Source organism: Ranitomeya variabilis, chromosome 2, assembly GCF_051348905.1.
Source record: "Ranitomeya variabilis isolate aRanVar5 chromosome 2, aRanVar5.hap1, whole genome shotgun sequence".
Lineage (NCBI taxonomy): Eukaryota > Metazoa > Chordata > Amphibia > Anura > Dendrobatidae > Ranitomeya > Ranitomeya variabilis.
In genome coordinates, this window is record NC_135233.1 from 270020215 (window position 1) to 270041090 (window position 20876).

A 20876-nucleotide genomic window follows, 5' to 3' on the forward strand; every position below is an offset into this window, starting at 1 on the left:
ATACACATAAGCCCTGAAAGCATTCCTTTGTTCTCTACAAGAGAGTTGCTGCCAGACTTTTTTTGGCATAGACTTGTCTCGCCGAGAACAAAATGATTCAGCAGGTCAAAATCAAACATGCTGGAGCCTTATCTAATCAACATCGTCTGTTGGGGTGATTCAGGAGGCCCACTAAACATTAGATTGTTGGCCCAGACCACCTACACTCCCTGACAGAAGTTATGTCGCTTATCAATGTTATGTAAATAAAAGCTTATAACCTGATGTTAAATTCATCCATTGGTTGTATAAATTATTCTTTTGAAAGCTGAAACCCTCCAAAATATGGTTTAGGTTAAGAAAATAAATTGGCATCAATGCAGAAATATTGATCAGTTAATGGACACAAAATGGTCAGATTTTGGCAAGACAAAAGTTTTGTCGCCTGGTCATATAATGCATTCAATCCTAGTTTACATCCTCACCTGTGCTGAGTAAATGATTGGTTAATTAGTGTGTGTGTATAAAAAGAAACCTAGCACCCCAGACCTTCACTTGAATTGCAACTTGAGCTCTGACAACATGCCAAAAATCCACCTTGCGACCAAAGCCTGGATTATCAACAGGCTGAAGACCAGATCCACTGCAGAGGTGGATGGCACCTTTAATATGTCTCAGCGTCAAGTACAAAGAATTAAAAAAAGATTTGAAGATATTGGAGATGTGTTTGACAAGCCCAGGTCCGGCAGACCCCGCAAGACAACTGCCGGACAACTCAGGAGGAACGTTTGTTGGTTAGAAAATCCAAAGCAAGCCCCTCTTCCACTGCAGCAGTGCTCCAAACAGGCCTGGTTACCTCAAGTTCCTGTGTCAACTAGAACAGTTTGTAGGATTCTGTCTTGAAATGGCCTCCATGGTCGAATCAGTGCCCAGAAGCCAGCACTAAACAAAAGGCAAATAAAAAACCGTGTGGCATTTGCAAAGTTCCACAGCCTGCTGAACAGATGGATGCTGGAAAAGTGGCAAAATATGGATTTCTCTGATGGATCTTCAGTAGAACTACACCACAGCTGCCGCAATAACTGCAGGAGACCTACTGGAGCCAGTATCGATCCAAAATACACCCAGAAAACAGTTAAATTTGGTGGTGGAAAGATCATGGTCTGGGGTTACATTCAGTATGGGGGTGTGCAAAACATTTGCAAGGTGGAAGGCAATATCAATAGCCTAAAATATCAAGAAGTATTAGATACCTCTTATATTCCAAATCATAAAAGAAGTCAAATTCTGCAGCAGGACAGTGCTCCATCTCATGCATCCATCTCTACAACAAAGTTCCTCCAGGCAAAAAAGATCAAGGTGCTCAAGGACTGGCCAGCCCAGTCACCAGACATGAACATCATTGAGCACGTTTGGGGTAGGATGAAAGAGGAAGCTTGGAAGACATAACCAAAAAATCTAGATGAACTCTGGGAGGCATGTAAGACTGCATTCTTTGCTTTTCCTGATGACTTCATTAATAAATTGTATGAATCATTGTTGAACCACATGGATGCAGTCCTTCAAGCTCATGGAGTCATACAAAATATTAAATATGGCTTAGGCTTAATAGCACCACAACTTCCTTCACCAATGTTATGCAACATATATTTGTATTTTAAGTTAATTATTTGTTTTTATATCACATTAATTTCTGTGGGCGACAAAACTTTTGTCTTGCCAAAATCTGACCATTCTGTGTCCATTAACTGATCAATATTTCTGCATTGATGCCAATTTATTTTCTTAACCTAAACCACATTTTGGAGGGTTTCAGCTTTCAAAAGAATAATTTATACAACCAATGGATGAATTTAACGTCAGGTTATAAGCTTTTATTTACATAACATGGATAAGCGACATAACTTCTGTCAGGGAGTGTATAGACATTAGTCTTATCTGTGTGGGGACCTTCACTCTGGTTTATGCTTAAAGCTAACCTCTTTGTATTTCTATAAAACATTACATGTGTGATGTTCCTTAGCATTTTGTGTTAAATCGTTTATTTGATTTCAGACTGCAAAATCAAACATACCCAATGTGCTTCACCACCCCACCAACTCTACAGAAATAAGAGACAAGTGACACAACTTGATGAGCGAAGATCAGTCACAGGTTCTAACTATTGTTTCTTTACAATACCAAGAAAGGCACTAAAAGTGAACCTGTCAGCAGGATTGTGCTCAGTAACCTACAGACAGTGTCAGGTCGGCGCCGTTATACTGATTAAAATGATACCTTGGTTGATTAAATCCTTCTTGTGGTTGTTGTTTAATCTTTATTTTCAGTTTTGAGTTAATGATATGCTCGTGCTCTGCGGCCCATGGGGGGTCTTCATGTGGTGCTCTGCTTAGGTATTACTGATGCTGCGCTCTGCTCTCACTGTACGGCTGCACTCAGAGCAGGAAGCAGACGGCAAGGGACCTGAAGGACACCGACGGGTGAGTATGTACTGTTTGTTTTTTTACGTTTACGCTGGTAACCAGGGTAAACATCGGGTTACTAAGCGCGTCCCTGCGCTTAGTTACCCGATGTTTACCCTGGTTACCCGGGGACTTCGGCATCGCTCCAGCGCCGTGATTGCAACGTGTGACCGCAGTCTACGACGCTGGAGCGATGATTATACGACGCTGCGACGTCACGAATCGTGCCGTCGCAGCGATGAAAATTTCAATGTGTGACGGTACCCTTATAGAAATCCTGCAAAGAACACAGCAATTAATCTGATACATTTCATTTAAGGTTTAGCAATTCTATTGTGCATGTAGACATGCCTATTTTGTCTCATCAATGTACCTTCACAAACACATATCGACTTTATACAAGTCGATGGTGTTCCATTACTGTCTTGTTTATACTGGCTAGCAAATACTGATGCAAACAGTGTAGGGATGGTGGACTGGGCTGCAACTTCCCTACCCCTGAAGACACCAATCACATTGTGTGAGAATAATGTCCTGCATCTTTCTATATATTCTGTCATGTGTATTGTGTTGTAAAGTATAATGTAAAATAAGTAATGTTAGTAATGTACAGTATAGAATGCATAGTGTTGGACATACTATATGAGATATATAGTATACTGTAGGGATAGATAGGTGATGGTAGTTTAAGTAATGACAGTAGGGTAAGATAGAGTTATTGTTTGGGCCTAGCCTATAGTGGGAGGGGCTTAGTGCTAGGGCAAATGACTGCTTCCTGTAGTTAGCTAGTTGGAGTTTGGAGTGTCAAGTGAGCAGTGCTGCCAAAAATTGGGTGATCCATAGAATAAAGAGACTTAAGGACAGGGATAGCGAGATCCTAAAGAAGAAGAGACTGACAAGTCATAGTGGCCTTCCAGGGGAGGCATCCTTTAATAGGACTGCAAGTTATGAACCTCCGAGCTTGCAACGCCGAAGGTAACAGGCCTAAACATGACTGGATTTGTGGGACTGGTGGTGGTCCCAAGCAGTAGATCCAGGGTGCCAGTACTGGAAGAAATAGGACGCAGAACCACAGAGCAAGTAGGGAGACTTGCTGATCAGTACTGGGTTGTGGCGACGTAGAATGAAACAGTGTGTTTTCAAAGCCCTAGAGTAGAACTACAGAGAAAAGATACGGTATGAGGGGAAAATGCTTTATACCGTAGAGCAAATGTCCAAAAGACTTTGTAGCCACTATCCCTTGTACATAACCTTTGGCAAATTATCGTTCAGTAAAAACTCTATGTTTGATCAACAGTCTCTTTTATTGAACCATTTAATGTATGGTTCTGAACAGCCAACACCACAGTCTACATGTAGCCTGTATGGGCGTGATGCCCTCATAGCACAAGTCCACACACTCAGCCAGGACCCACACTTTGATTTAGCATGCCGGGGCGTCAAAGGAGATGATTGCCTCACCCACAGCTACCACCCGGGATGCTCTACAGCAGAACAATCATTAACCCCTTAATCCCATATGACGTACTATCCCGTCAAGGTAACCTGGGACTTAATTCCCAGTGACGGGATAGTACGTCATATGCGATGTATCGCAGCTGACATCCGGCACTATGTGCCAGGAGCTGTCACGGATGATCGCAGTGTTCCGGCGGTATAGGGAAGCATCGCACAGGGAGGGGGCTCCCTGCGTGCTTCCCTGAGACCCCCGGAGCAAAGTGATGTAATCACGTTGCTCCGAGGGTCTCTTACCTCCTCCTCCCTGCAGCAGGCCCGTATCCAAGATGGCCACGGCATCTGGGTCCTGCAGGGAGGTGGCTTCACTGCGCCTGCTCAGAGCAGGCGCCGGGAAGCCTCCAGGAGCTGTGCACATCAGATCGCCGATCTGACACAGTGCACAGCAAAGTGTCAGATCGGTGATCTCACACTATAACATCATGCCCCCCCTGGGGCAATGTTATAATGTAAAAAAAAATAATTCACATGTGTAAAAAAAAAAAAAATTCCAAAAAAATGCAAAAAAATATATATATGTTGTTCCTATAAATACATTTCTTTATCTAAATAAAAAAAAAACAATAAAAGTACACATTTTTAGTATCGCCGCGTCCATAGCGACCCGACCTATAAAACTGTCCCACTAGTTAACCCCATCAGTGAACACCTTCAAAAAAAAAAAAGAAAGGCAAAAAACAACGCTTTATTATCATACCGCCAAATAAAAAGTGGAATAACACGCGATCAAAAAGACAGATATAAATAACAATGGTACAGCTGAAAACGTCATCTTGTCCCGCAAAAAAACGAGCCGCCACACAGCATCATCAAAGAAAAAAAAAAAAGTTATAGTCCTCAGAATAAAGCGATGCAAAAATAATAATTTTTTCTATAAAATAGTTTTTATCGTATAAAAGCACCAAAACATAAAAAAAGATATAAATGAGGTATCGCTGTAATCGTACTGACCCGAAGATTAAAACTGCTTTATCCATTTTACCAAAAGCAGAACGGTATAAACGCCTCCTCCAAAAGAAATTCATGAATAGCTGGTTTTTGGTCATTCTGCCTCACAAAAATCGGAATAAAAAGCGATCAAAAAATATCATGTGCCCGAAAATGTTACAAATAAAAACGTCAACTCGTCCCGCAAAAAACAAGTCCTCACATGACTCTGTGGACCAAAATATGGAAAACTTATAGCTCTCAAAATGTGGTAACGCAAAAAATATTTTTTGCAATAAAAAGCGTCTTTCAGTGTGTGACGGCTGCCAATCATAAAAATCCGCTAAAAAACCCGCTGTAAAAGTAAATCAAACCCCCCTTCATCACCCCCTTAGTTAGCGAAAAATTAAAAAATTAAAAAAATGTATTTATTTCCATTTTCCCATTAGGGTTAGGGCTAGGGTTAGGGCTTGGGTTAGGGCTAGGGTTAGGGTTAGGGCTAGGGTTAGGGCTAGGGTTAGGGTTAGGGCGAGGGTTAGGGTTAGGGTTGGGGCTAGGGTTGGAGCTAAAGTTAGGGTTAGGGTTGGGGCTAAAGTTAGGGTTAGGGTTGGGGCTAAAGTTAGGGTTAGGGTTGGGGCTAATGTTAGTGTTAGGGCTAAAGTTAGGGTTAGGGTTGGGGCTAAAGTTAGGGTTAGGGTTTGGATTACATTTACGGTTGGGATTAGGGTTGGGATTAGAGTTAGGGGTGTGTCAGGGTTAGGGGTGTGGTTAGGGTTAGGGATTAGGGTTTCAGGTAGAATTGGGGAGTTTCCACTGTTCAGGCACATCAGGGGCTCTCCAAATGCGACATGGCGTCTGATCTCAATTCCAGCCAATTCTGCTTTGAAAAAGTAAAACAGTGCTCCTTCCCTTCCGAGCTCTCCCGTGCGCCCAAACAGGGGTTTACCCCAACTTATGGGGTATCAGCGTACTCGGGACAAATCGGACAACAAGTTCTCTTGTTATCCTTGGAAAAATAACAATTTGGGGCTAAAAATCATTTTTGTGGAAAAAAAGGATTTTTTATTTTCACGGCTCTGCGTTGTAAACTGTAGTGAAACACTTGGGGGTTCAAAGTTCTCACAACACATCTAGATAAGTTCTTTGGAAGGTCTAGTTTCCAAAATGGGGTCACTTGTTGGGGGTTTCTACTGTGTGGGTACATCAGGAGCTCTGCAAATGCAACGTGACACCTGCAGACCAATCCATCTAAGTCTGCATTCCAAATGGCACTCCTTCCCTTGCGAGCTCTGCCATGTGCCCAAACAGTGTTTCTTCCCCACATATGGGGTATTAGCATACTCAGGACAAATTGGACAACAACTATTGGGGTCCAATTTATCCTGTTACCCTTGTGAAAATACAAAACTGGGGGCTAAAAAATCATTTTTGTGAAAAAAAAAATATATTTTCACGGCTCTGCGTTATAAACTGTAGTGAAACACTTTGGGGTTCAAAGCTCTCAAAACACATCTAGATAAGTTCCTTAGGCGGTCTACTTTCCAAAATGGTGTCACTTGTGGGGGGTTTTAATGTTTAGGCACATCAGGGGCTCTCCAAATGCGACATGGTGTCCCATCTCAATTCCTTCAATTTTACATTGAAAAGTCGATCGGCGCTCCTTCCCTTTCGAGCTATGCCATGTGCCCAAACAGTCGTTTACTCCCACATATGGGGTACCAGCGTACTCAGGACAAATTGCACAACAACTTTTTGTGTCCAATTTCTTCTCTTACCCTTGGGAAAATAAAAAATTGGGGGCGAAAGATTATTTTTGTGAAAAAATATGATTTTTTATTTTTACGGCTCTGCATTATAAACTTCTGTGAAGCACTTGGTGGGTCAAAGTGCTCAACACACATCTAGATAAGTTCCTTAGGGGGTCTACTTTCCAAAATGGTGTCACTTGTAGGGGGTTTCAATGTTTACGCACATCAGGGGCTCTCCAAACGCAACATGGCGTCCCATCTCAATTCCAGTCAATTTTGCATTGAAAAGTCAAATGGCGCTTCTTCCCTTTCGAGCTCTGCCATGCGCCCAAACTGTGCTTTACCCCCACATATAGGGTATCAGCGTACTCAGGACAAATTGCACAACAACTATTGGGGTCCAATTTATCCTGTTACCCTTGTGAAAATACAAAACTGGGGGCTAAAAAATCATTTTTGTGAAAAAAAAATATATATTTTCACGGCTCTGCGTTATAAACTGTAGTGAAACACTTGGGGGTTCAAAGCTCTCAAAACACATCTAGATAAGTTCCTTAGGGGGTCTACTTTCCAAAATGGTGTCACTTGTGGGGGGTTTTAATGTTTAGGCACATCAGGGGCTCTCCAAACGCGACATGGTGTCCCATCTCAATTCCAGTCAATTTTACATTGAAAAGTCGATCGGCGCTCCTTCCCTTCCGAGCTCTGCCATGCGCCCAAACAGTCGTTTACCCCCACATATGGGGTATCAGCGTACTCAGGACAAATTGCACAACAACTTTTTGTGTCCAATTTCTTCTCTTACCCTTGGGAAAATAAAAAATTGGGGGCGAAAGGTCATTTTTGTGAAAAAATATATTTTATTTTTACGGCTCTGCATTATAAACTTCTGTGAAGCACTGGGTGGGTCAAAGTGCTCACAACACATCTAGATAAGTTCCTTAAGCGGTCTACTTTCCAAAATGGTGTCAATTTTGGGGGGTTTCAATGTTTACGCACATCAGGGGCTCTCCAAATGCAACATGGCGTCCCATCTCAATTCCAGTCAATTTTGCATTGAAAAGTTAAATGGCGCTCCTTTCCTTCCGAGCTCTGCCATGCGCCCAAACAGTGGTTTACCCCCACATATGGGGTATCAGTGTACTCAGGACAAATTGTACAACAACTTTTGGTGTCCATTTTCTCCTGTTACCCTTGGTAAAATAAAACAAATTGGAGCTGAAATAAATTTTGTGTGAAAAAAGTTAAATGTTCATTTTTATTTAAACATTCCAAAAATTCCTGTGAAACACCTGAAGGGTTAATAAACTTCTTGAATGTGATTTTGAGCACCTTGAGGGGTGCAGTTTTTAGAATGGTGTCACACTTGGGTATTTTCTATCATATAGACCCCTCAAAATGACTTCAAATGAGATGTGGTCCCTAAAAAAAATGGTGTTATGAAAATGAGAAATTTCTGGTCAACTTTTAACCCTTATAACTCCCTAAAAAAAAAAATGTTGGTTCCAAAATTGTGCTGATGTAAAGTAGACATGTGCGAAATGTTACTTATTAAGTATTTTGCGTGACATATCTCTGTGATTTAAGGGCATAAAAATTCCAATTTGGAAAATTGCGAAATTTTCAAAATTTTTGCCAAATTTCTGTTTTTTTTCACAAATAAACGCAAGTTATATCGAAGAAATTTTACCACTATCATGAAGTACAATATGTCATGAGAAAACATTGCCAGAATCGCTAAGATCTGTTGAAACGTTCCAGAGTTATAACCTCATAAAGGGACAGTGGTCAGAATTGTAAAAATTGTCCCGGTCATTAACGTGCAAACCATCCTCGGGGCTTAAGGGGTTAAAGGGGCTATCTTTTTAAGACACTTTTTACTGTAAGCTGCGACAGTTATTAAAAAACAAATTGAGAATTACTTACCCTACTTAAGTCTATTGCTAGCTCTATGTCATTACCTGGTCTTTGCTGTTAGTCTGCAGTGCTGAAGTCATGTTGATAGGTCATTGATTGAGCTGAGCGGCTCACTATAGTCGTGAATGAGTGTTCATACGATACTCATTAGTCAAACATCAGCCACCTAAATGCACCTTAAGCTCCTGAAAAAAAAACTCTGAAAAGATTTTTCTTTTTTTACTTTAGTATGAGACAAATTAGGGTCAAAGACAAGGAATAGATTTAGGAAATGCTCAAGGGTTAAGTATTTGCCGCAGATCTTTTAGTATCAAAAGCGTGACTCTTGGCAGCAGAAATGCTACATAAAAAATGAGCCTTTATGCATGTGTTTTTGATGCATTTTTATGCTTTTTTATCGATCACCCAGGCCGTGACAGCACCATGAGAGAGAGGATCCACCCACCAAGGAGAGGAAACCTACAGTCTAAAAGGGTGGCACCTCTCTCCCGCATCTGTTGGTTTCCTGTCCTTGATTGGGGAATCTGTTACAGGCTTACCTGTGTAAAGAAGATTATAAAGTACTAGATGGTGGCCCGATTCTAATGCATCGGGTATTCTAGAATATGCATGTCCACATAGTATATTGCACAGCCCACGTAGTATATTGCCCAGCCATGTAGTATATTGCCCAACCACGTAGTATATTGCCCAGTCACTTAGTATATTGCCCAGCCACGTAGTATATTGCCCAGCCACGTAGTATATTGCCCAGTCACATAGTATATTGCCCAGCCACGTAGTATATTGCCCAGCCACATAGTATATTGCCCAGCCACGTAGTATATTGCCCAACCACATAGTATATTGCCCAGCCACGTAGTATATTGCCCAGTCATGTAGTATATTGCCAGCCACGTAGTATATTGCCCAGTGACATAGTATATTGCCCAGCCACATAGTATATTGCCCAGTTACGTAGTACATTGCCCAGTGACATATTATATTCCCCAACCACGTAGTATATTGGCCAGCCACGTAGTATATTGCAAAGCCACATAGTATATTGCCCAGCCACGTAGTATATTGCCCAGTCATGTAGTATATTGCCCAGTGACGTAGTATATTGCCCAACCACATAGTATATTGCCCAGCCACGTAGTATATTGCCCAGCCACATAGTATATTGCACAGCCACGTAGAATATTGCCCAGTCACGTTGTATATTGCCCAGCCACGTAGTATATTGCCCAGTTACTTAGTATATTGCCCAGTGACGTAGTATATTGCCCAGTCACGTAGCATATTGCCCAGTTACATAGTATATTGCCCAGTGACGTAGTATACAGCACAGAGCCACGTAGTATATTGCCCAGCCACATAGTATATTGGCTAGTCACGTAGTATATTGCCCAGCCACGTATGTCACAGGTTGAAAAATAAAAAATAAACATATACTCACCTTCCGAGGGCCCCTTGTAGTCCTGTCGCCTGTGCGCGGTGCATGTGGCAGCTTCCGGTCCCAGGGTTGGTATGAGCGCAGGACCTGTGATGACGTCGTGTGTTATGATCCTTAGTGGCTGAGGATCACAAAATAGACTAGCTAAGTTACTGAACATAGAACAAGCTCTAGGGAGGTGGTAACTGGACTGACCGCAACCTGATCCTACCAAACACACTAAAGGTAGCCGGCGAACGTGCCTAAATTCCTGGACGTCTCGATGCAGCCTGAGAAACTTGCTACCCCTATAGAGAATGTAAGTCCTCACTTGCCTCAGAGAAATGACCCCAAAGATATAGGAAGCCCCCAACAAATAATAACGGTGAGGTAAGGGGAAAATACAAAACGTAGAAATGAAAACAGATTCAGCAAATGAGGCCCACTAATACTAGATAGCAGAAGACAGACAGGGAGCTGTGCGGTCAGTAAAAAACCCTATACAAAATATCCACGCTGAGAATTCAAGAAGCCCCACACCAACTAATGGTGTGAGGGGAGAAACTCAGCCCCCTAGAGCTACCAGCAAGCAAGGAAATCACATATTAGCAAGCTGGACAAGGACAAATAAATAACCAAGAAACATATTGAACACTGATGAGCAAAAAATAACCAAACAGAAACTTAGCTTCTCTTGGCGAGACTGATAACGAAGGGATTCAGGAGAGATCAAAATAGCACTGAATACATCGACAGCAGGCAACCACTGAAAGTCCAGGTGAGCTAAATAGGAAACCAGCTAACAAATAACGAGACAGCTGAACCAGCCTCAAACCTGCAGAATGACACAAAGAGCCACCAGAGGGAGCCCAAAGACAGCACTCACACAGTACCACTTGTGACCACAAGAGGGAGCCCAAAAACAGAGTTCACAACAGTACCCCCCCCTTGAGGAGGGGTCACCGAACCCTCATCAGAACCCCCAGGGCGATCAGGATGAGCCACATGGAAGGCATGAACCAAATCGGCCGCATGAACATCAGAGGCGACAACCCAGGAATTATCCTCCTGACCATAGCCCTTCCACTTAACCAAATACTGAAGCCTCCATCTAGAAATACGAGAATCCAAGATCTTCTCCACCACGTACTCCAATTCGCCCTCAACCAGCACCGGGGCAGGGGGCTCAACAGAAGGAACCACAGGCACCACTGTCATGAATCCCAATGGCTAGGGATAGCACAGGACAAGCAAAGTACAAATATATTACGGACGAGCTCTAGGGTGATGGAACCTGGGCTGACCGCTGCCCTACGCCTGACAAACGCAACTAGAGATAGCCAGGGAGCGTGCCTACGTTGGTTCTAGATGCCACGCACCAGCCTAAGAGCTAACTAGCACTGCAGAGAAAATAAAGACCTCACTTGCCTCCAGCGGAATGAACCCCAAAAGATATAGTTGCCCCCCACATGTATTGACGGTGAAATGAGAGGAAGGCACACACATAGAGATGATATATATAGTTTTAGCAAATTGAGGCCCGCTGTAAACTAGAAAGCAGAACGATACAAAAGGGGTCTGAGTGGTCAGCAAAAAAACCCTAATCAAAAAACCATCCTGAGATTACAAGAACCCATGTGCCAACTCATGGCACATGGGGAGAACCTCAGTCCACTAGAGCTACCAGCTAGCATAGAGACATAATAAGCAAGCTGGACAAAAAACCAAACAACTGAAAATCAGCACTTAGCTTATCCTGAAAGATCTGGGAGCAGGTAGGCAGGAACCAAACAGAGCACATCTGAATACATTGATAGCCGGCAAGGGAAATGACAGAAAGGCCAGGTAAAATAGGAAACACCCAGCCACTGATGGACAGGTGGAAACCAAAGGCCGCAACCCACCAAAGTCACCCAGTACCAGCAGTAACCACCAGAGGGAGCCCACAAACAGAATCCACAACAGTACCCCCCCCTTGAGGAGGGGTCACCGAACCCTCACGAGAACCCCCAGGGCGATCAGGGTGAGCTCTATGGAAGGCGCGGACCAAATCAGTCGCATGAACATCGGAGGCGACCACCCAGGAATTATCCTCCTGACCATAACCCTTCCACTTAACCAAATACTGGAGTTTGCGTCTGGAAACACGAGAATCCAAGATCTTCTCAACAACATACTCCAATTCTCCCTCCACCAGCACCGGAGCAGGAGGCTCAACCGAAGGAACAACGGGCACCTCATACCTCCGCAACAACGACCGATGGAACACATTATGAATAGCAAACGATGCTGGGAGATCCAAATGAAAAGATACAGGGTTAAGAATCTCCGAGATCCTATAAGGACCGATGAACCGAGGCTTGAACTTAGGAGAAGAGACCTTCATAGGGACAAAACGAGAAGACAACCACACCAAATCCCCAACAAGAAGTCGGGGACCCACGCGGCGACGGCGATTAGCAAACTGCTGAGTCTTCTCCTGAGATAACTTCAAATTGTCCACCACCTGATTCCAAATCTGATGTAGCCTGTCCACCACCACGTCCACTCCAGGACAATCCGAAGGCTCCACCTAACCAGAGGAAAAACGAGGATGAAACCCCGAATTACAAAAAAAAGGAGAGACCAACGTGGCCGAACTAACCCGATTATTAAGAGCAAATTCGGCCAGTGGCAAAAAAGCAACCCAGTCATCTTGATCAGCAGAAACAAAACACCTCAAATAAGTTTCCAAGGTCTGATTAGTTCGCTCCGTCTGGCCATTCGTCTGAGGATGGAATGCAGACGAGAAAGACAAATCAATGCCCATCTTGGCACAAAACGTCCGCCAAAATCTAGACACAAACTGGGATCCCCTGTCAGAAACGATATTCTCCGGAATCCCATGCAAACGAACCACGTTCTGAAAAAATAAAGGGACCAACTCAGAGGAGGAAGGCAACTTAGGCAAGGGCACCAAATGAACCATCTTAGAAAAGCGGTCACACACAACCCAGATAACGGACATTTTCTGTGAAACCGGGAGATCAGAAATAAAATCCATGGAAATGTGCGTCCAAGGCCTCTTCGGGATGGGCAAGGATAACAACAACCCACTGGCCCGAGAACAGCACGGCTTAGCTCGAGCACACACTTCACAAGACTGCACAAAGGTACGCACATCCCTAGACATGGAAGGCCACCAAAAAGACCTGGCCACTAAGTCTCTAGTACCAAATATTCCAGGATGACCAGCCAACACAGAAGAATGGACCTCGGAGATGACTCTACTGGTCCAATCATCCGGAACAAACAGTCTTTCTGGTGGACAACGATCCGGTTTATCCACCTGAAACTCCTGCAATGCACGTCGCAAGTCTGGGGATACGGCGGACAATATTACCCCATCCCTAAGGATACCAGTAGGCCCAGAGTCTCCAGGAGAGTCAGGCACAAAACTCCTGGAAAGAGCATCTGCCTTCACATTCTTTGAACCTGGCAGGTATGAAACCACGAAATTGAAACGAGAAAAAAACAACGACCAACGAGCCTGTCTAGGATTCAAACGCCTGGCAGACTCAAGGTAAATGAGATTCTTGTGATCAGTCAAGACCACCACACGATGTTTAGCACCCTCAAGCCAATGACGCCACTCCTCAAATGCCCACTTCATGGCCAAAAGCTCCCGATTACCCACATCATAATTGCGCTCGGCGGGCGAGAATTTTCTAGAGAAGAATGCACATGGCTTCATCACCGAGCCATTAGAACTTCTCTGTGACAAAACCGCCCCCGCTCCAATCTCGGAAGCATCAACCTCAACCTGAAAAGGAAGTGAAACATCTGGTTGACACAACACAGGAGCAGAAGAAAACCGGCGCTTAAGTTCCTGAAAGGCCTCCACGGCCGCAGGAGACCAATCAGCAACATCAGCACCCTTTTTAGTCAAATCAGTCAAAGGTTTAACAATACTGGAAAAATTAGCAATGAACCGACGATAAAAATTAGCAAACCCCAAGAACTTCTGAAGGCTCTTAACAGATGTAGGTTGTGTCCAGTCACAAATCGCCTGAACCTTGACGGGATCCATCTCAATAGTAGAAGGAGAAAAAATGTACCCCAAAAAAGAAATCTTCTGGACTCCGAAGAGACACTTTGAGCCCTTCACAAACAGAGAATTGGCCCGCAGAACCTGAAACACCTTCCTGACCTGTAAAACATGAGACTCCCAGTCATCAGAAAACACCAAAATATCATCCAAATACACAATCATAAACTTATCCAGATATTCACGGAAAATATTGTGCATAAAGGACTGAAAGACTGACGGAGCATTGGAGAGTCCAAAAGGCATTACCAAATACTCAAAATGGCCCTCAGGCGTATTAAATGCGGTTTTCCACTCATCACCCTGTTTTATCCGCACCAGATTATACGCACCGCGAAGATCTATCTTAGTGAACCACCTAGCCCCCTTAATGCGAGCAAACAAATCAGTCAATAATGGCAATGGATACTGATACTTGACTGTAATCTTATTCAGAAGGAGATAATCTATACAAGGCCTCAGGGAACCATCTTTTTTTGCCACAAAAAAAAAACCTGCTCCCAGAGGGGACGAAGATGGACGAATATGTCCCTTTTCCAAGGACTCCTTAATATAATTCCGCATAGCAGTATGCTCTGGCAGTGACAGATTAAATAAACGACCCTTAGGGAACTTACTGCCAGGAATCAATTCTATAGCACAGTCACAATCTCTATGCGGAGGGAGCGAATTGAGCTTAGGCTCCTCAAAAACATCCCTATAGTCAGACAAAAACGCAGGGATCTCAGAAGGAGTAGATGAAGCGATTGAAATTGGAGGTGCATCATCATGAACCCCCTGACATCCCCAGCTTAACACAGACATTGTTTTCCAGTCCAGGACAGGATTATGAGTTTGTAACCATGGCAGACCAAGCACTAGTACATCATGTAAATTATAAAGTACAAGGAAGCGAATCACCTCCTGATGAACGGGAGTCATGCGCATGGTCACTTGTGTCCAATACTGCGGTTTATTCATAGCCAATGGTGTAGAGACAATTCCATTCAGAGGAATAGGAACTTCCAGAGGTTCCAGACTAAAACCGCAGCGTTTAGCAAATGACCAATCCATAAGACTCAGGGCAGCGCCCGAATCCACATAGGCATCGACGGAAATGGAAGACAGTGAAAAAATCAGAGTCACAGACAAAATGAACTTAGGCTGCAGAGTACCAATGGCAAAAGATTTATCAACCCTTTTTGTGCGTTTAGAGCATGCTGATATAACATGAGCTGAATCACCACAATAGAAACACAATCCATTTTTCCGCCTATAATTTTGCCGTTCACTTCTGGACTGAATTCTATCACATTGCATAGTCTCAGGTGCCTGTTCAGAAGACACCGCCATCTGGTGCACGGGTTTGCGCTCCCGTAAACGCCGATCAATCTGAATGGCCATAGCCATAGACTCATTCAGACCTGTAGGCGTAGGGAATCCCACCATAATATCCTTAATGGCCTCAGAAAGACCATTTCTGAAGTTTGCAGCCAGGGCGCACTCATTCCACTGAGTAAGCACCGACCATTTCCGAAACTTCTGACAATATATCTCCGCTTCATCATGCCCCTGAGAGAGGGCTAATAAAGCCTTTTCAGCCTGAATCTCCAGGTTAGGTTCTTCATAGAGCAATCCCAATGCCAGAAAAAACGCATCCACACTGAGCAATGCAGGATCCCCTGGTGCCAATGCAAATGCCCAATTCTGAGGGTCGCCCCGCAGGAAAGATATTACAATCTTGACCTGTTGAGCAGGGTCTCCAGAGGAGCGAGTTTTTAAAGAAAGAAACAATTTACAATTGTTCCTGAAATTCAGGAAGGTAGATCTATCTCCAGAAAAGAACTCTGGAATAGGAATTCTAGGTTCAGACATGGGAGTGTGAACAACAAAATCCTGTATGTTTTGAACTTTTGCCGCGAGATTACTCAGGCTGGAAGCCAAACTCTGGACATCCATGTTAAACAGCTAAGATCAGAGCCATTCAAGGGTTAAGAGGAGGTAAGAAGCAGCTAGACAGCAATTAAGGGCTAGGCAGCAAAACTCTGAAGGGAAAAAAAAAAAAAAATTTTTCCCTTAAACACTTCTCTTTCTCCTGCTTCAGCCCAAACAATTAACACTTTGTGGGCCGGCTATACTGTCATGAATCCCAATGGCTAGGGATAGCACAGGACAAGCAAAGTACAAATATATTACGGACGAGCTCTAGGGTGATGGAACCTGGGCTGACCGCTGCCCTACGCCTGACAAACGCAACTAGAGATAGCCAGGGAGCGTGCCTACGTTGGTTCTAGACGCCACGCACCAGCCTAAGAGCTAACTAGCACTGCAGAGAAAATAAAGACATCACTTGCCTCCAGCGGAATGAACCCCAAAAGATATAGTTGCCCCCCACATGTATTGACGGTGAAATGAGAGGAAGGCACACACATAGAGATGATATATATAGTTTTAGCAAATTGAGGCCCGCTGTAAACTAGAAAGCAGAACGATACAAAAGGGGACTGAGCGGTCAGCAAAAAACCCTAATCAAAAAAAACATCCTGAGATTACAAGAACCCATGTGCCAACTCATGGCACATGGGGAGAACCTCAGTCCACTAGAGCTACCAGCTAGCATAGAAACATAATAAGCAAGCTGGACAAAAAACCAAACAACTGAAAATCAGCACTTAGCTTATCCTGAAAGATCTGGGAGCAGGTAGGCAGGAACCAAACAGAGCACATCTGAATACATTGATAGCCGGCAAGGGAAATGACAGAAAGGCCAGGTAAAATAGGAAACACCCAGCCACTGATGGACAGGTGGAAACCAAAGGCCGCAACCCACCAAAGTCACCCAGTACCAGCAGTAACCACCAGAGGGAGCCCACAAACAGAATCCACAACACACCACATACCTCCGCAACAAAGACCTATGGAACACGTTATGAATTTCAAACGACGCTGGGAGGTCCAAACGAAATGACACCGGGTTAAGGATTTCCAAAATCTTATAAGGACCGATGAAGCGAGGCTTGAATTTAGGAGAGGAGACCTTCATAGGAACATACCGAGAAGACAGCCATACCAAATCCCCAACACGAAGTCGGGGACCCACACCGCGACGGCGGTTGGCAAAGCGCTGAGCCTTCTCCTGTGACAACTTCAAATTGTCCACCACAATGTTCCAAATCTGCTGCAACCTATCCACCACAGAATCCACCCCAGGACAGTCAGAAGGCTCGACCTGACCCGAGGAAAAACGAGGATGAAAACCAGAATTGCAGAAAAAAGGCGAAACCAAAGTAGCAGAACTAGCCCGATTATTAAGGGCAAACTCGGCCAATGGCAAAAAAGTCACCCAATCATCCTGATCAGCAGAAACAAAACATCTTAAATAAGTTTCCAAGGTCTGATTAGTTCGCTCGGTTTAGCCATTCGTCTGAGGATGGAAGGCCGACGAAAAAGACAAATCAATGCCCATCTTAGCACAAAAGATCCGCCAAAATCTGGACACAAACTGGGATCCTCTGTCAGACACAATATTTTCAGGGATGCCATGCAAGCGAACCACATTCTGAAAAAATAGAGGAACCAAATCGTAGGAGGAAGGCAACTTAGGCAAGGGCACCAAATGGATCATTTTGGAAAAACGATCACACACCACCCAGATGACAGACATTCTCTGAGAGACTGGAAGATCCGAAATAAAATCCATGGAAATGTGCGTCCAAGGCCTCTTCGGGCCAGGCAAAGGCAAAAGCAAACCGCTGGCACGAGAACAGCAAGGCTTAGCCCGAGCACAAATCCCACAGGACTGCACAAAGGAACGCACATCCCGTGACAAGGAAGGCCACCAGAAGGACCTAGCCACCAAATCTCTGGTACCAAAAATCCCAGGATGGCCTGCCAACACCGAAGAATGAACCTCGGAAATAACTCTGCTGGTCCATCTATCTGGGACAAACAGTCTCTCTGGTGGGCAACGGTCAGGTCTATCCGCCTGAAATTTCTGCAGCACTCGTCGCAAATCTGGGGAAATGGCAGACAAAATCACTCCCTCTCTGAGGATACCAGCCGGCTCTGAAACTCATGGAGAGTCAGGCACAAAACTCCTAGAAAGAGCATCAGCCTTCACGTTCTTCGAACCAGGCAGGTACGAGACCACGAAATCAAAACCGGAGAAAAACAACGACCAACGAGCCTGTCTAGGATTCAGCTGCTTGGCAGACTCGAGATAAATCAGATTTTTGTGATCAGTCAAGACCACCACACGATGCTTAGCTCCCTCGAGCCAATGTCGCCACTCCTCAAATGCCCACTTCATAGCCAACAACTCCCGATTACCAACATCATAATTCCGCTCGGCAGGCGAAAACTTTCTTGAAAAGAAAGCACAAGGCTTCATCACAGAGCAATCAGAGCTTCTCTGCGACAAAACAGCCCCTGCTCCAATCTCAGAAGCATCAACCTCGACCTGAAAAGGAAGAGAGACATCAGGCTGACACAAAACTGGAGCCGAAGAAAACCGGCGCTTCAGCTCCCAAAAGGCTTCCACGGCCGCAGGAGACCAATGAGTCACATCAGAAGCCTTCTTGGTCAAATCCGTCAAGGGTTTAACCACGCCAGAAAAATTAGAAATGAAGCGATGGTAAAAATTAGCAAAACCTAAGAACTTCTGAAGACTCTTAACAGATGTAGGCTGAGTCCAGTCATGAATAGCCTGGACCTTGACTGGGTCCATCTCAATAGTAGAAGGATAAAAAATAAAACCCAAAAAGGAAACCTTCTGTACTCCGAAGAGACATTTTGAGCCCTTCACAAATAAGGCATTAGCACGCAGGACCTGAAACACCATCCTGACCTTCTTCACATGGGACTCCCAGTCCTCAGAAAAGACCAAAATGTCATCCAGATACACAATCATAAATTTATCCAGATATTCTCGGAAGATGTCATGCATGAAGGACTGGAACACAGAAGGATCATTAGAGAGTCCAAAAGGCATCACCAAGTACTCAAAATGGCCTTCGGGCGTATTAAATGCTGTTTTCCATTCATCCCCCTGCTTAATACGCACAAGGTTATACGCACCACGAAGATCTATCTTGGTGAACCAACTGGACCCCTTAATCCGAGCAAACAGATCAGATAATAATGGCAAAGGATACTGAAATTTGACCGTGATTTTATTTAGAAGACGATAATCTATACAAGGTCTCAGAGAACCATCCTTCTTGGCCACAAAAAAGAATCCTGCACCAAGAGGGGAGGAGGACGGGCGAATATGTCCCTTCTCTAAAGACTCCTTTATATAACTCCGCATCGCGGCATGTTCTGGTACAGACAAATTAAAAAGTCGTCCCTTAGGGAACTTACTACCAGGAATCAAATTTATAGCACAATCACAATCTCTGTGAGGAGGCAGGGCACTGGATCTGAGCTCATCAAATACATCCTGGTAGTCCGACAAAATCTCAGGGACCTCAGAAGGAGTGGAAGAAGCAATTGACACCAATGGAGCATCGCCATGAATCCCCTGGCAACCCCAACTTGAAACAGACATAGCTTTCCAATCCAGAACTGGATTATGAGCCTGCAGCCATGGCAGACCCAAAACGACAACATCATGCAAATTATGCAGCACAAGAAAGCGAATCACCTCCTGATGTACAGGAGTCATGCACATGGTCACTTGAGTCCAATACTGAGGCTTATTCTCAGCCAATGGTGTAGCATCAATTCCCCTCAGTGGAATAGGGAATTCCAAAGGCTCCAGGACCAAACCACAGCGCCTGGCAAACGACAAATCCATCAGGTTCAGGGCAGCACCTGAATCCACAAAAGCCATAACCGAATAGGAAGACAAAGAACAAATTAAAGTAACAGACAAAATGAATTTAGGCTGTATAGTACCAACGGTGACAGATTTAGCAATTTTTTTTACGCGCTTAGAGCATGCTGAGATAACATGAGTTGAATCACCACAGTAAAAGCACAACCCATTTTGACGTCTATGATTTTGCCGCTCAATTCTGGTCAGAATTCGGTCACATTGCATAGACTCAGGTCTCTGTTCAGAAAACACCGCCAGATGGTGCGCAGATTTGCGCTCCCGCAAACGCCGATCAATCTGAATGGCCAAAGCCATTGAGTCACTCAGACTTGCAGACGTGGGGAACCCCACCATAACATTCTTAATGGCTTCAGAAAGACCTTCTCTGAAATTTGCAGCCAGGGCACACTCATTCCATTGAGTAAGCACCGACCATTTCCGAAATTTTTGACAATACACCTCTGCTTCATCCTGGCCCTTAGAGAGAGCCAGCAAGGCCTTTTCTGCCTGGTTCTCAAGATTAGGTTCCTCATAAAGCAATCCAAGTGCCATAAAAAACGCATCCACATTCAGCAATGCAGGATCTCCTGGCACCAGGGAGAAAGCCCAATCCTGAGGGTCGCCACGTAACAGGGAGATAACAATTCTAACTTGCTGAGCGGAATCACCAGAGGAACGAGGTCTCAAAGAAAGAAATAATTTACAATTATTCTTAAAATTCAGAAACCTAGATCTATCTCCAGAAAACAACTCAGGAATAGGTACTTTTGGCTCAGACATAGGACTGTGAACAACAAAATCCTGAATGCTTTGCACCCTTGCAGCAAGATGATCCACACTAGAAGTCAGACTCTGAATATCCATGTCTGCAGCTGAACTCAAAACCACCCAGAGATTAAGGGGATGAGAGAAGCTGGACAGACTGCAGCAAAGGGAGAGGAAAAAAAAATAAAATTGTACTCAGGACTTCTCTTATCCCACTTCTGCGATGCATTAAACACTTTTTGGCCTGCTGTACTGTTATGAT